This window comes from Falco biarmicus, chromosome 3, assembly GCF_023638135.1.
Source record: "Falco biarmicus isolate bFalBia1 chromosome 3, bFalBia1.pri, whole genome shotgun sequence".
Taxonomy (NCBI): Eukaryota; Metazoa; Chordata; class Aves; order Falconiformes; family Falconidae; genus Falco; species Falco biarmicus.
Window position 1 is genome coordinate 74,394,535 of NC_079290.1, and position 16,017 is coordinate 74,410,551.

At 38.7% G+C, this 16,017-nt stretch overlaps 1 long non-coding RNA gene across 1 annotated transcript; it reads left to right on the forward strand.

The window, feature by feature from the left end:
- Positions 1-5,030: 5,030 nt before the first annotated feature.
- On the forward strand, positions 5,031-5,985 carry LOC130145612 (uncharacterized). The gene is made up of 3 exons (XR_008820619.1): positions 5,031-5,097; positions 5,366-5,466; positions 5,924-5,985. It is a non-coding gene; the product is annotated as an uncharacterized LOC130145612 (long non-coding RNA).
- The last annotated feature ends 10,032 nt before the right edge of the window (positions 5,986-16,017 follow it).

Sequence of the window (16,017 nt, forward strand, 5' to 3'; positions counted from 1 at the left end):
ATAGAAGTTAAAAAAAGAAAGGGTAAACTGACAGCTCTGGAAATTGAAACCCTCTGTTTGTGGAATGAATATAAAGCAAAGAATTGCTATGCATCTTCTTCTTCCTCCTTCTTGTTGTCCCCTCAATATGCCTCCAAGTGTCCTAGATGAGCTGTCTTTAGCCATCATCAAAATAAAATAGTAATGCTCTTCTTTGGATTAGGCGTTTTGACTCTTTTTTTTTTTTTTTTTTTTTTTTTTTTTTTTAGCGGATATTGTTATAGCAGTACCTATGGCAATTATGTGGAATATATGAGTTGGCTTTACTGTGAATTTATAGATACTGCCTCCATAGTATACAACTGCTTTTGCAAAATAATATATTTAATGTTTAATGTAACTACAGAGTCCAGAGTCTTGTAGGTACGCTACATATCTCCTGGGGAATATGATTTAAACTCATATGAACTGAACAGTAACATTGCAAGTTCTGGGTAATACTTATGTTTCTGTAAATTACAGAATTGTTTTGCCTTCATATCCAGATGATCAGTCTTGAAGGTGCCAAAGTTCATCAATCAGTCCTAGTTATAAGAATATCAGGCATCAACTGGAAAGATATGCTTGCTGGAATGGAATGTGTATTTAACAATGTGTTCTAAAAGAACAGGCTATTGTTGATTGGATTGTGAATTGCACAAACTAAGCCGCACTTGAAAGAAAGCCCTTGAAGGCTGAAGCCCAGTTCTGCCTGCCCATATCTCTGAGATGACCCACCCACCAGGCATATTATTGCTTCTCTTGAAATACTGTTAATTTACTTATTCTTCTTTGTGATCTGGAAGTAAAAAAATGTTTTGTCTTCTCCGTTGTAATCCACTTTGTGTGTTTTGGAGTCTTGGGTGCACCATTATGTATGCCTAAAGAAAGTCCAGCTGAAATGCCTACAACTAAACCTTACAGTTAGAATTCCATTAAACAATGAGGTGCATTTAGGAAGCCAGAGGAAGAAAACACATTTAATAACCTAAAGGCTGGGTGCTACTTCATGTTGCTTCAAAGTAGTTCCTATTTTAAATCCTAGTATTGCTTCAGGCCAAAACTGACTTTATTACATTTCAAAATGAAAAAAAAAAAAAAAAAAAAAAAAAAAAGCCCATGCACCTGCTTTTGTAACAGACTTAAAAAAAATTACTGACACTTATAAAAGGAATACATTGTGTGGATCATATATGTCATCAGTTTAACAACAAAAACATGATAATTCATTCTTTCAGCAAAAGAAAGCATGAAGGTTCAACCTATGTTAGTTCACTGAAACAACATTACATTAAAAGTGGCCACAACTCTGCATTATAAAGAGGAACATCTGGGTTATCTTTCTAGTTCTGTGCCTGACCTCCTCTGTCACTTTAGGACAGGTCCCCAAAATGACTCTGTTATTAAAATGCAAACCGTAACCCACAGTGAATGTTAAATATCCTGGACCAGGCCAGAAGGAAATGCATTCAAGTACATAAAGTCACATTAGTGTGGGATTTAGACTCTTAACGACAAGACCTTTAAAACTGTTCCAGACTGTACCCACTTTATTTGCAGGTAATTTCATGACAAAAAGAATTGGAAAGGTGTTTGGCATTATTAGGACTATACTTTGCTATCCCATGAAAGATTGCAAAGCTGGGCCAGAGAAGAAGGAAACCTGCACATGAGGATACTCATTTAGTTTACAGAAAACTTATCCTTCAGGACAGAATGGTTTATATGTGCAGAGAAGAAAAGAAGGTTTTCCTTTTCTCTGTTACACAACCTGAGGGCTGGCAGATATAATGAGGGGGGGGTTTATTTGCCAAAATAGTGGGAACAATGGAGGTTTTATATATCACTGAAACTCTAGTAAAAGACACCAAAATATTCTCATTCTGAAATTTCTTTTCCCTTATTTGTGACTCAGACTGTAGTTTCCATATATTTTTTTCAGACTTAAAATATTTTTAAAATATTTAGGTAACCAGGCTCAAACTTTTCTAGGAGGCAGGATGCGATATACATGCACTTGCGCACACAGACACACATGGTATAGTCATAGAGATTGTTACTTTAAGACAACAGTACAGTCTATAGTGCTGGAGTATTCCAACAGTACAGACATGTCTTCTCATGATTCAGTGAAAAACGTTTATATCTGGCTAAGGTGCAAAGATTTAAGTGCAACGATTTATCAGTTAAATGTAAACATTTTTTATATTCCATTAACACTTCTGATTGGAATTCGCATGTGCACAATGTTTAATATACAAGGGGAATAAAAATTTGATTCTGATATTTACTCATTTAAAAGAAGTGTACGTAAGAAGACTTTTGTGAAATGTGATCTGCAAGTATCAAATAAGATAGCTAGATTATATGATGTGTACATGTTTAAAGATACACATCTTTTAAACAGAAATCACATTTCTGTTAATACAGAAACATAAATCACAGACTATTAATCAGAAATCATATTTGTTAGGATACTAATCCTTTCAGTAAAAAGTAGGCATAATGCATCTAAATACATCCAAGATCCTCTTAAAATCTGTGAAATAAATCCACGTATTTCTAGACCATTTTTTGCACCATTTTGCATGGCTTGAACAACCACAGTATCAGGTAGTCATGCTTCATCTTATACACTTGATAAAGCCACTATGAGAAGACAGGAAAAGGGGAAAATAATGGAAGCAAAGCTGTGACCTGCTGTGAGCTGGCACAGGCTCCGGGCTGTTTCTATGCAGAATGGCCACTTCACAGTACTGCACATCCTCCCAAGCTCAAAGATACTAGCAGTGGTTGTGGTCACATAGGAGGTGCAAAGGTTCTGAGGTGAAGGATGCTATTATATTTTTGAATTTAATCTGACAGTTTCCTTTAGCAAGAAAAACTATTGACCATTTCTTTCTACACCCCCCACCCACACCCCCCAATATTTAATGTTACTTTTCCAGCAAGCACACAGTTAAATTGACAGGACTTCATTTGTAATCCACAGAACAATAGATGATCTAAGTAAAACTGTGTGCTATCCTCCAGCTGTTGTATTCACTGAAACACCTGGAAGAGCCACAGGAGAGGAGCAAGAATGACCGCTGCATTTGCTAAAGTAGCAGCTGTATGTTCAGCAGGCAGAATACATTGCCCTACCTTCAGCACCTATCAGTTCCATGCTTTCTGAATGTATTAAACCCTTAACTTAGCCCATCATATAGCTACTGGCATGTTCTCTTTCCCATGGAAGAAAATCCTAGTGGTTCTTCTTTCCCTCAAGGCAAAATACTGTAAACCCACATTTGTAGCTTTTAGTGCTCAGTTTAGTGCTTATCTGACCTCAGGTGTGGACCTAACTGCTTTGCTGGGTTCACACCTTCTCTTGCTTCAGTGCTATGTTTCTGTCAACCTTCAGTTTTATCTGGGGACATGGGAAAAGTAACAGTCATATTCCACCAAGAACTGCTTGAAAAGGACATGTTCTATACCACAACACTAGTAAAGGGGCCTTAATTAGAGGTACATATGTTCATAGCATACAAATTAAGAGCAATAATGTAAAGCTTTTTGTGAGATTTTCATTAAATTGAATAAATATGTGGTACCAACAGCAGTAGGAGATTGGACTTCATGGCCCAGTGCCACTCCCCTATGTCCTATGTACATTAGACAACATCCCTATAATCAACTATTGCTTCTACCATTTCAAAGACTTAACTAAATAGGGAAGTTTTCAATGCACTGAAACCTACTAAATAGATACTTTAGAGAGGCTGAGTATAAAAAGTTTCAAAAGTAAAGATTCATTTTTCCCCTTCAGTAATTTCAATTTTAATAAAGTCTTAAATATACAAAGTCTATGTAAAGCTGAAGTTAATTCCTTGCCTTCTGTGGATCCCTCAGGTCTTACACAATTTTCTCAAAGATTCTGTCTACAAGAATTTTCCAAAAATCTCACAGTTTATTTGTTAAACCTTTTTACAGTGACATGGTCCCACAATTTCAGCTTGAAATTGTTTCATTTAGTGATCTCTGGTTTTGAATTTTTTTTCCTTACTTTTAAAAAGTTATATGTAAATATGAATACTTTTTCATCACTAGTATATAATAATTTTTCTCATCTCTTTTCCTTTTTTCCTGGAAATCACTCACATGATTCTGAATTGTGCTGGATCCTCCAGCTCTAAAGGAACAAACCCATTTCTTGGTTCCCATTCTGTTCCATCTTTTGTTATTTGTGTATGTTTTATGTAAGAATTGTACAGAGGCCCTGAGCATAGGAAAAAATCCAAGTCAGTCATAGCTAAGTAATATTGAGTGAATCATTATGTGTGATCATCTTCTCCATTGACACCCACGGCCATTAGGATTCCCTCTGTTTACGAATGGATATGAGAAGGAAAATGAGTCTGTAGAAATTCAAAAGTAGGTAAATGTCAGCCATGCAGTCTACTCCCAGTGCAATTACCACTCCAGTTTTTGCCCTATACATGCATGTTCAAAAACTACACTCTGTTCAGATAGTCTCATTGAAATCAGTACTTTTCAATATAACGCTGTCAGAATTCAGCCTTCATTTTGTGGATTTATTCTGTCCTGTTGAACAAGTTGCAACTAAACCAACAAAAACACCACAAATACACTAACTACTGGGCTGGACACTTCATTCTTCAAAACTCAAAAGAAAAAATATCAACTTAAGAGGTTGAACCCAAACTGTTCTGAGTCAAGGCAAAATTCTGCAGACTGGAGGAAAACTTTGGGGAGGATACAATTTCCATTTTATCTTTTCAGAACAAATTCTTTCCACTTTTTGCTATAAACTTCATTTATGTTGACATTGATACATATTAAAAAATAAAGGAGGGTGTTCAGTGAAAACCAGAATTAAAGTGATGTTATTCCCAATAGATTTGTGTACTTTGTCCCCTATACCCTCTAGCGTCAGTTTGCCTTCATTTCGTTAGCCACTCCTGCCTGGAAAGGCAACAGCAGTACAGTGGCTAGTTTGCAGTCATACCATGTGCACTTTGATCTTCTCACACATGCAGCCTGATAGGAATCCTGGCTACCAAGCAAAATGTTTAATAGGTGAGATATTCTCCCTTGTCTTCAGCAGTAGCTTTAATTTGTGTCTCCTTCCTCTACCTGAATAACAGTTTTCAGAAAGCTTTTAGATTCTTCAGTGTTTCTGTAACATGTATCCTTTCAGACCTACTTGACATAGGCAAATGAATTACTGTAGTAGGTAGGCAAGAACAGAAATACAGAGGACAAATAACTTGATCTTGGAAATTTTACATATCTTTTTAAATACTTGTGGGTTTTTTTGATTACAAATGTTTTCACACTTTTTCAGCTTTACTGAGAAACCAATATATGTATAAATATATGTTGGAACACTTTCTGGCATCCCATCAGTGGCATTTTTTTGGAATCCACTGCAGCTTCATCCAAAAGGTCAGTAACTGAACAGAAGCTGGGAAGGAACTGATTTTTTTTTCCTGAGAATCGTTACTCTCCAGGTGGTTTTGGGTGTTAATAGACAAAGTTAAAAAACCTGCTGCTTATGTCCTACACCTCTTGTCCAGGCTAAACCTAATCTGTAGCTAAAAGGAAAACTTCCCTCTGATGGATTATCACTCAGTTATCTTCGGCAAGCTGCAAATCAAGTTAAAAATATGTGAAAAGAAAAAGATACTTAAACCCAGTTTGTTAAGAAATCTTTACATTTTGATGTTTCTGTTTCTTTTTTTTTTTTTTTTAATGAGGTAGATATTTTAAGAGCATAAAATAGCATAGAGACACATATTCTTGAGAAATGTTTGTATGTGATAACACTGTTAAGGTTTTATGTGACTTTAGAAGTGTTTCTAGCACTTCCCTGAAAAAAACTTATCGTCCTTTTTATTTACAGAGCAGTCTATAGAAATATCCCCAGCAGAGGGAGTGGCTTATCTGAGTTGAAGCCTGAAAGGTTAGCAAAAGCTAATTTTTACTTTTGTTTTGCATATGAAAAATAGTGTTAAATATAGTAATTTACCTAAATGCTTATTAAAAAAGCATTTTTCTCTTATAGGTATGAAAGAAGAACATGGTGGTGCGTCTGCAAGAAGTGAGAGCAATAAAAAAGCCCAATTACTGTAGTGAGTTCCAGAAAAATCTCATTATTTTCCCTGCTTTGTACTACACTTTTTCATTGCATTTCACTGCCTACAAAAGACACATAAAATGCCTGAGTATCAGAATTTTTAGCTCACTTATCCTGATAGCATGTAGTAATTTAGACCTAGTTTTCAAACAAATACATAAGCAGACAAATTGAAAATCAATGGAAAATTAAACCTTTAGGCCCAACTTTTCTAGGTACAAATCAGTATTGACAGATGAGCTTTAATGGACTTTGATTTACAACAGGTATTTAAGCTAAGAACTTTAAATAAAATACATCAGTTAATTGAAAAAATAAGTCTGAAGGAAAAAGAATTTTTTTTTTAATCCATTGCTTTCAGCAGTACTAAAGCTGATGTCAATAGCAAGGCACAGGAAAACTTAGTTATCTAAAAGACTAAGGTGTAAATATAGTAGTTATTTTTTTTAAGCCAAAGAGCAGCCCCCAGCAGTTTTCATTCCCCAGTTTCATGGTCACTATCCCCCCCCAGTTTTAACAGCATGAGAGGGGCTTACTATTCTTTCTGATGCTAGAAAACCCACATGGTAAATCAACACCTCAGTATTTAATAAAATCACTGTTCTGCATCCCCGTGTGATCATAGAAGTCCATGCTGATTGTTGTAAGTGAATGAGACAGGGTCCACTAGCTGGGGAGTTACCCCACAGGGGAAGCCAGGGATCTTGCCAGTGTAAAATATCTCTTGGCTGATGATTCAGGAGTCTCCTTCTATGCCACATTTACCTCAGGGAAGCAAGAAGCATATAGTTGCTTTAGGAGTGGGGAAAGCACACTGTGCTCAGTTTGCACTGGGTCTCGTTGCAACTAATTTACACTGAGCATCCTAAAGACATTTTACGACAGGGATATAGCTCAGGGCTTGGGTCCCCAGTTTCAAGCATCCCAAAAGCCTATCAATCAGTCAGTAACATGGTTTTCATGGAAACCAGCTGGTTTTCCAAACAAACTCTTTGAGCATCTGGAAAAATAGTTAAGTAAATTCTTACGTAAATCACCCTCATGCCCACTACATCCAATGTCACTCAGTTAATCTACACAATACATTGGATTTACTGCGTATGTGCAGAGTGACATTATATCCCATCTGCTGTTAGGCTGAGCTGTGAGTTTGATTTATATGTGTGGGACTATAAGAGCTCCCTGGTAGTATTGCCTCAAGCAGGGGTCAGCAGAAATGCCACCTTGGACTTCTGGAGGGCAGACTTTGTCTTGTTTAGGAGACTTGTTGACAGAGTCCCTTGGGAAGCAGTCCTGAAGGGCAAAGGAGTCCAGGATTCAAGAATGAAGAATGTCCAGCAAAAGAGCAGCAATAAAGGCTAAAGAGCAGGCTGTCCCCATATGCTGAAAGATGAGGTGGGGAAGACGATTAGGCTGGCTGAACAGAGAGCTTTGGCTGGAACTCAGGGAAAAAAAGAGAGGTTGTGACCTTTGGAAGAAGTGGCAGGCAACCTAGGAGGACTACAAGAATGACATGAGGTTATGGAGGGAGAAAATTAGAAAGGCCAAAGCCCAGTAACTGGGAAGGTCTCAGTTGACTGGAATTTAGCAAATGTAATGCCCAGGACCAGAAGGAGGATCTGGGAAACTACAGGCCTGTCAGTCTGACTTCAGTGTGAGTGAAGGTTATGGAGTAGATCATCTTGTATGCCACCACACAGTACATACAGAACAACCAGGTTACCAGGCCCAGCCAGCATGGGTTTATGAAAGGCAGGTCCTGCTTCACAGACCTGATCTCCTTCTATGACAAAGTGACTTAGTGGATGAGGAAAAGGCTGTGGATGTTGTCTACCTGGACCTTAGTAAAGCCTTTGACAACATCTTCCACAGCATCCTCCTGGAGAAACTGGCTGTTCATGTCTTGGATGGGCATACTCTACACTGGGTAAAAAACTGTCTGGAGGGATGGGCCCAAAGAGTGACCGTGAATGGAGTTACATCCACCAAGGGCTCTGTATTGGGGACAGTTCTATTTACTATCTTTATCAATAACCTGGACAAGGGGATTGAGTACACCCTCAGTAAGTTTGCAGATAATACCAAGTTGGGCAGAAGTGTTGATCTTTTTACGAGTAGGAAGGCTCTACAGAGGGATCTGAATAGGCTGGACTGATGGGCTGAGGCCAGTTGTATGAGGTTCAACAGCAAGAAGTACCAGATCCTGTACTTGGGTCACAACGACCCCACACAATGCTAAAGGCTTGGGGAAGAGTGGCTGGAAAGCTGCTAGCTGGAAAAAGACCTGGGGCTGTTGGTCAACAGCAAGTGGAATATGAGCCAGTGGTTGGTCCAGGTGGCCAAGAAGGCCAATAGCACCCTGGCTTGTATCCAAAACAGTGTGGCCAGCAGGACTAAGGAAGTGATCTTCCCCCTGTACTTAGCACTGGTAAGGCTGCACCTCCAATACTGTGTTCAGGTTTGAGCCCCTCACTACAACAAGGACACAGAGGTGCTGGAGTGTGTCCAAAGAAGGGCAATGAAGCTGTTGAAAGGTCTAGAGAACAAGTTTTACGAGGAGCAGCTGAGGGAACTTGGGTTGTTTAGCTTGGAGAAAAGGAGGCTCATGGGACACGTTACCACCCTCTCCAGCTACCTGAAAGGAGGTTGTAACCAGGTGGTTGTTGGTCTCTTCTCCCAAGTAACAATCGATAGGATAAGAGGAAATGGCCTCAAGTTGTACCAGGGGAAGTTAAATTGGATATTAGGAAAAAATTCTTCACTGAAAGATTTGTCAAGCGCTGAAACAAGCTCCCATGGAATCACCATCCCTGGAGGTATTTAAAAAACACATAGATGCAGCGCTTAGGGACATGGTTTAGTGGTGAACTTGGCAGTGCTAGGTTAATGGTTGGACTTGATGACCTTAAAGGTCTTTTCCAACCTAAATGATTCTATGATTCTATGAAAAAAAACATAAGATCACGTGTTCCATTTAGTCATTAAAGCTTAACTCATCACAAGGTTTCAAACCACAGCCATAGACTCATAAAGCATATAGGCATAGACAATGTTAGTAAATGCAGATAATCTTTACACAGCCATTAACAGAAACTAGTTTGGATGTCAAAACCTGGTCATTTCCTCAGTATGCTGTACTAGAAATACAAGTTTTACCCCAAAGATTTCTCATGGGTCCATCCTTCAGTTTTCTGATTTACATAATTCTGTCCCTCTGTGGAGGAATAATTTTGTGGGTGTGGCTTGACACAGTTTCTTAAAATTATATTTCTAATTTATTTAAAGAAAAAAACCCCCAACATTTCTTCCTAAAGCAGCAGGACTACGTTAATAATACCTTTATCCATGACGGACAAATAACATATATATCTTTAAGAGTTTTCAAAAATACTTTGATCCACTTAACTAATTAAAAATAAACTTACTGTGGAAACCACTGATGTGATAATGTTAGCTGCTTGTTCTTAGTATCCCTGTGGGATTGCCATGGCTACAATAGGACCTTTATATATACATCAGGAAGCATGTAAAACATGCTGTGGTTGGAAAGGAAAACACTGACATGGAAATGCTGAAGATATTAGGAATCAACACCTGGGCTATAGCTGGGGACCATGAGATCAAACAAGAGGAAACTCTCAACAGTAACTTTTGTGTTTCCACAGACCTGGGGCCACTCTTAATGCCTAGCTTTCTGGCAGACAGTAGTGGATGTTTATAGCATTTGTGAAAAGGCTTTCTAGCCCACCACTAATCTTGTGCATGTCTGGACTATAGAGAAACCTGGGCCATGATTGTTTTCCCCTCTTCATCATGCTCCTCTCCCCCTCTTCAGCCGGGCAGGTTACAAGACCCTGTGTGGCCCAAAGAGCATTGTAGGTCAGTACCTCTGGAGAACAATTCTGCCATGCTTATGGGTTTTGCAACAGAAGGAAAAAAAATTAAATCTGTCTGATGCATTAGATACCTTATGTTCTTAACAGGTACTCTGGTGCATATGGCAGGAACATGAGCTTTATATACACTGTAGCATACATAGGAAGATACAAATAATACTTAAAATAAATTTATATGCACTTTTCCAAATTCAAGACAAATTCTACTAAAACCCATCTACAATCTTGATGTATGTGTTTTTCATTCTAAAACCTGAGCTGATTCTTCAGCTCCAGCCCCCTAGAGACATATCTTTTCAGCCCTCTCAAGATCTATGTTTCTTCTTGCAGCTTCATGGAGCTATTCTCATTCCTCCTGACCATAACATAAGGAACACTGAATATCTTTCCTTGATACTTGCCATTTGAGTTACAGAAGAGAGAAAATGGAAGAGCATCAGTCTCTTCATTACACAATTTATGGTGTAATATGGTAAAAAGTTTCTGCAGAAGTGAGAGAGCAGCATTTTTGAGTGGCTATATTTTCAGGAGAGTTTCCATAGTTTCTCAGGTTTTAAAAAAAAAAAAACAAAAAACCAAAAACAATATAAAATTTGCCTATCTTAGCAGTAATTTTGTACTACTATGAGCACTGAAGTTTACAGGTTGCTCTGGGAGCACTGAACAAATACAGCTCTGGGTAGGTGCCACTGATACCACAACCAATTTTTAAGGCAAAGGCTTACTGAAAAAGAAGCATCAGAGATTTTCTTCTCAGGTCACAGTAAATGATAGCAGAAGAGTAGTTTTTTTAATAGAGTCGTGGTAACTTCTGGCAAGAACATGTCTGTGGCCAGTTGGCCATACTCAAGTGTGCCATATCAGTCAGGAAGAGAAGGCTTTTAGGAAATAGGTAGGCGTGTGATCCTTTATCACCCACTCAGATCAACATCCATCACCATCCTATGAATCACCCATTGCTTTCTGCCAATATAGTTGTGTTCTTAAGGGAACATTACAGAAAAGGCAAATGTTTTCAAACAGGCTTTCAAAATCCCCATCAGGCATACATGCTGGGTAACAATATCAGTTCAGTAGTTCTGCATGGGCAATAGGGATGAAAACCCTATGAAAGGCAACCTTAAGAAACAATATTAATGCCATTGAATGATGACAGTGTTGACATTGATGCTCATTATTAATTTTGGTCAGCCAGGGATACAATATTTAGAAGGAGGGCTTGCAAATTTCCCCCTGCTCTAATGTGTATACTAAAATGCAGCTGTTGAAATGCAGCTAGTACTCCCAGCAGCTAGAAGACTTCACAATCTTTTGCTGCAGTTGCTGAGAAAGACCATGGTGGACAGTGAGTGCATCGGTAATTAGCATGATCTAACACATTTGGAAAGTTTCCCAAGGACTCCAGGAGATGCAGATACTCCTCTTCTGAGCTTCTCCTATGGGTCTCCAAATTTGCAAGCACCATTTATTGTTATTCTCCCCAAACTCACTGCTCTTTCCTACCAGCACTACCCATCTATTCAGAAATACTTCCAGAAGCCTGCAGGGCTCTTTTACATCCAAACACAGCAGCATGGGGTCATGTAAACAGCCTGCTAAGCAGTCATTCAGGCAGAAGGCTTATGAAGGATACAGCACTTAAGACCCTTAAAAGGGTCGCTGTTTCTCTGTGTTGTAGATACATAGACAACACCTGCTGTCTTGTTTTTGGTTGGGAGCTCTTGAACCATGTTATTAAGGATTTTGGAATCAGAGGACAGAAAGTTGCCAGCTTGCTGTTCACATGCAGTTTATGGCTTAGGCCTGGAACTACAGCTACCATAGCAATCAAAGCATTTTGAGAACTTCCAAAAAACTACAACAGGTGTTCTTAGTCCTTAAGCAAAACTCAAAACTACACTTTTGGTGGATTTTGTCTCTAGCCCAACAGAATATTTTGAGTCAGTTACCAGACTCCAGCTGAAAAAGGTCATGTAACCAGCAGAGCTGAAATTTCCACCTAAGGTACAAAAATAGCTGTTTTCACCAGCTTTAGACACTGCCATACAAACATGAAACTTTTTTTCATATGTTAAGAACAGATATGTGAAACTTTCTTTCATGGTGAGTTCTTCAAGTTCCATGAAGACTTCCCCAAGCAGAACCACATAAACTCAAATTTCACAGTAAAAAAAAGGGCAGGCTGCATTGTTACCAATTACAATACTTTTATGGTTCCATAGTAGTCACAGATAAAATCAGATTAGGGAAAACAAGTTCACGTCTTTTGAACTGGAAAGTGCATAACAATTACTTACTAAACAATTAAAAATTATTAATTATACCACTGGATGTGGGCCTTGCAGGCCTAAAGAATATGCACTGCTTGCACTTGTATATGCTCATTAATCACAGTCTGTTACTGTAATTTTAATGAATGTTTATCTTATTTTCTTTGTGTAATCCAATTACATTTGTTTTTTTTAACCATCGTCAGGGATCTCTTTCTCTCCGGCATCCTGCCAATCAGCCCCCTTTAGATGTGAACAATTCAATTCATTATCATTAAGTTTCTATTTTTAATCCCACTTCTGGGGGAACCATTGAAAGGAAACCCAGGAACAGAAGTCCTTGCACAGCAGGGGGAATGAAATGTGTTCTGAACACCTGAGCAATTATGTGCAACAGTTCTCCAGAATGGTACTCTAATGTCTTTCTAAACTTGTACCACATTAACAATTAGATCATCTGTCATTTCTGCTTTAGTATTAAAGTAATTGCAAATTGACTTTAGGATTGAGAAAAAAAAATAAAACTGCTGGAGTGAATCTAAGCATTTTGTGTTTGTTTATGTTTTAATTGGCACATTGCACCTGTCCAAATGAGTTCTGTAATGCAGATGCCATTACTACAGTCCCAGTTGATTACAACAGCCCTTCATAGGAAAGACAGGAAAAATCAACCCACCAGATTACCAGATTTAGTGAACAAGGTATTTCTAAAACCTGCAGACATTTTCCTGAGACTTACATGTAACTGTACTAAGAGTAGAAGACCAGTAAACAAACAACAGCATGTTACTTTTAGAAAGAAATCTAGGATGATGAGGACTTAATTATAAAGGCAAGTATTTAAAAGCATAAATAAAAATACAAAATGAATTTATTTTAATAAATCAGAGACAAGAAGACTGCCACAATTACCCAGAACTGTCAGAGTAAACATGAGGCAATTGAGAAACATGAGTATGACCAAGGATTCTTTGTTAACAAAGGAAGAAAAGACAAGCAGCACTACCAACTTCGTAGGCTCAGGTCCCAGAATCAGAACAGCCACACTAATGTGGTGCTAGACCTAGACCAGATCCACTGTCCTGCCTTGCTGATACAACTACACTAGTTCTGGTGCTGTCACTCGACAGTGGCTTAGGGATCTCAGCACTGAGCAGCATGGCTTAGGTGCCAGAGTGCTTGTTCATACAGCCAAGACGGGAGTAAGTGAGTGTCTATCACCCAGTGACACAGCAAAGACCTGACAAAGAGAACAAGGAAGGCTACAACTGGCTGAAAAGCCAGAATTACTTTTTTCCCAGGCTGACACATGCTTTCCTTCAGAGCATTCCCTTTTCAAATTTTCAGGTTGTTTTCTGCTTGAAATAAAGTCAAATATATTAAAAGTTTTATGAGACAAAAAAAACGGAATACCAGAAATTCTCTATGTGTTGAATTGGAACTCTTATTTTAATCTTGGCTTTAGGTTTAGACATTTTTCTGGCTGGCACTGGCCAGCCTTCTAACTGCTGGCATGCTATATGGTAAGACTCAAATTGCTGCAATGCTGCACCTGACAAAAAGAGAAATACATTTTTTTTATTGCTCTGTCTTTTATTCAACATATTCTGATACAGCAAAGGGGATAGGTTTAAAAATAACGTGTTCTTATTGCATGAAAAAGACAGTGAGCACTTACCCATCTGAACTGGAAGGCTGTGGAAGCCTTACCCATCTCAGTTTGATTGAGTTCTGCTGATGACTCAGAAACAACAAATCTGTTGCTAGAGTGATATGTCCAGATAGCAGATAACCAAGCAGGCAGCAAGTGAGACAGTCTGTCTTCGAAAAGCTTATTGGAGACACACACAACTCTGGTAACAAGATCTTGGCAGCTCGGTGTTCAGTCTCAGGAACTGGTTCTGGTGAATTCAGCTTCTTGATGGTCAGCACGTTCATAAGTCTGTAGAGTTATAAAAACAAGTTCCTTGGTTTTGTCATCTGTTGTATTTTTTCCAGTCCTTTATTCAAGTTTGGTAATGCATCCACTTGGCTAGGCAGTCGTTTTTCTTGCTTCACTTGCAATACGCCCTTCTTTGTCTTTCTAAATATACTTCATTCAATTTTCCTTTATCCTGTTCCAGGAAGTTTCATATCAAACAATGGTACAACTCGTTACTTTTTTACTTCAGTCAGAGGTAGTTTATGCCAATGGTTTTTCATGCCAGCTGTAGGTTATTTGGTCCACAGCTGAGGGGATGAGAAAAAGGCAGATGGGTCCCTTGACGTTCTCCAAAGTACTGTTGATGATTTATAATCTGACAATGTTTCTTTGTAATACCAAGCCATCAAATGATGTCTTTCTACCTACTGTGTGGTAATTAAGACTCTTCAGTGCTTCATGGGAGAGACTACAGAGCTTAACTAAAAGATGCCAGGGAAAAAGGCAGCATTCCTTCTGCATCTGCCAGTATTGTCTCTTGATTTCTCAACACTTGGTGTTTTGTTGCCTACCTGAGGAGTCAAGGGTAAGCTGCCCGTACGTATGGGTAGCAGGTTAGCAATGGTGCCTTTTACAAGAACTTTGGAAAGTGACAAAGACAGTCTGGAGTATCTGCTGAAAGATCAGAAGCCATGGTTGCAGCATGAGACTGGGAGATAGGACACCGGGGTTTTCCCATGTCCAGCTGGAAAGAAGAGGAAGAAATTCCTAACTTGATGGGTTGGTCTACAGGCCATGGACTCATGTTTCTTGATCCATCTGACCAACTTTCACCTTTGATGAAGTATAACGGTGTCAATGCTTACCAGCTGGTTATCTGTACAAGTTAACTCCATTGCTGTCTTGTCACAGAGTCAAGGTCCCTTCACCTCTCATGCCACTGGCTCTACCTGCAAAAAGCACTTAGAAATATGTGCGAGCCATGGGCAATTTCTGTGGTAAATGTGCTCTGCCTGACCTTTCCACCTCTTCCTTCTTCTTGGGTTGGGGTGCGGGTGAGGAAGGACACTTCATTTTTTTTCCTAAAAACAAGCAAAGAATATGATGTAGTTAGCAGTTTCTCATTGCCAACAAATAACTCATTTATTTAAGGACCTATTTTTCAAAACAATGCATGGGCTGTGACTGTTTTTTAATCCAGGCTTGCCATCCTTTTCCATTGCAGAGTACAAACTCTTGTATTTCACTGAGTATAAAAGTAATTCAGTGGGAGATTCCTCATCAGTATGGGCTGTGCCTGACAGGCAAGTCAAAGGTCAGTGAGCAGAGAGAAAAAAAAATAATTAATTGGTGCTCCTATTTGGTTAAGAAACAAGCCTTTGTGAAATATACTTGTTCCAGCAACAAAGCCAGGTAGCATTTTTGCAGACTATAACTTCTACTGATTATGGGAAAGATTTTAGGGAATAGGATCTTTTAGGATTCACACAAACGGTTCCCCAAACACATCACACCCACCAATCCAAAGACTTCCATATTTAAACTAGAGCAGGCCAGATGAGAAATAAATTATAAACAGGCTACTCAGGGAATTGTTCTGTGAGCATGACACTTCCATAACAATAAACAAGCCAAAGCAGAGCAGACTTGATTGTTTTCTGCCCAGATGCAGTTATGTGAATCTGGAAAAAAAAAATAAATTGTCCCAACCACAGTGTGACAAATGGTAAGTAACAATGTAAGAAGACTGTTTTTATCACAGTTTTTCTGATG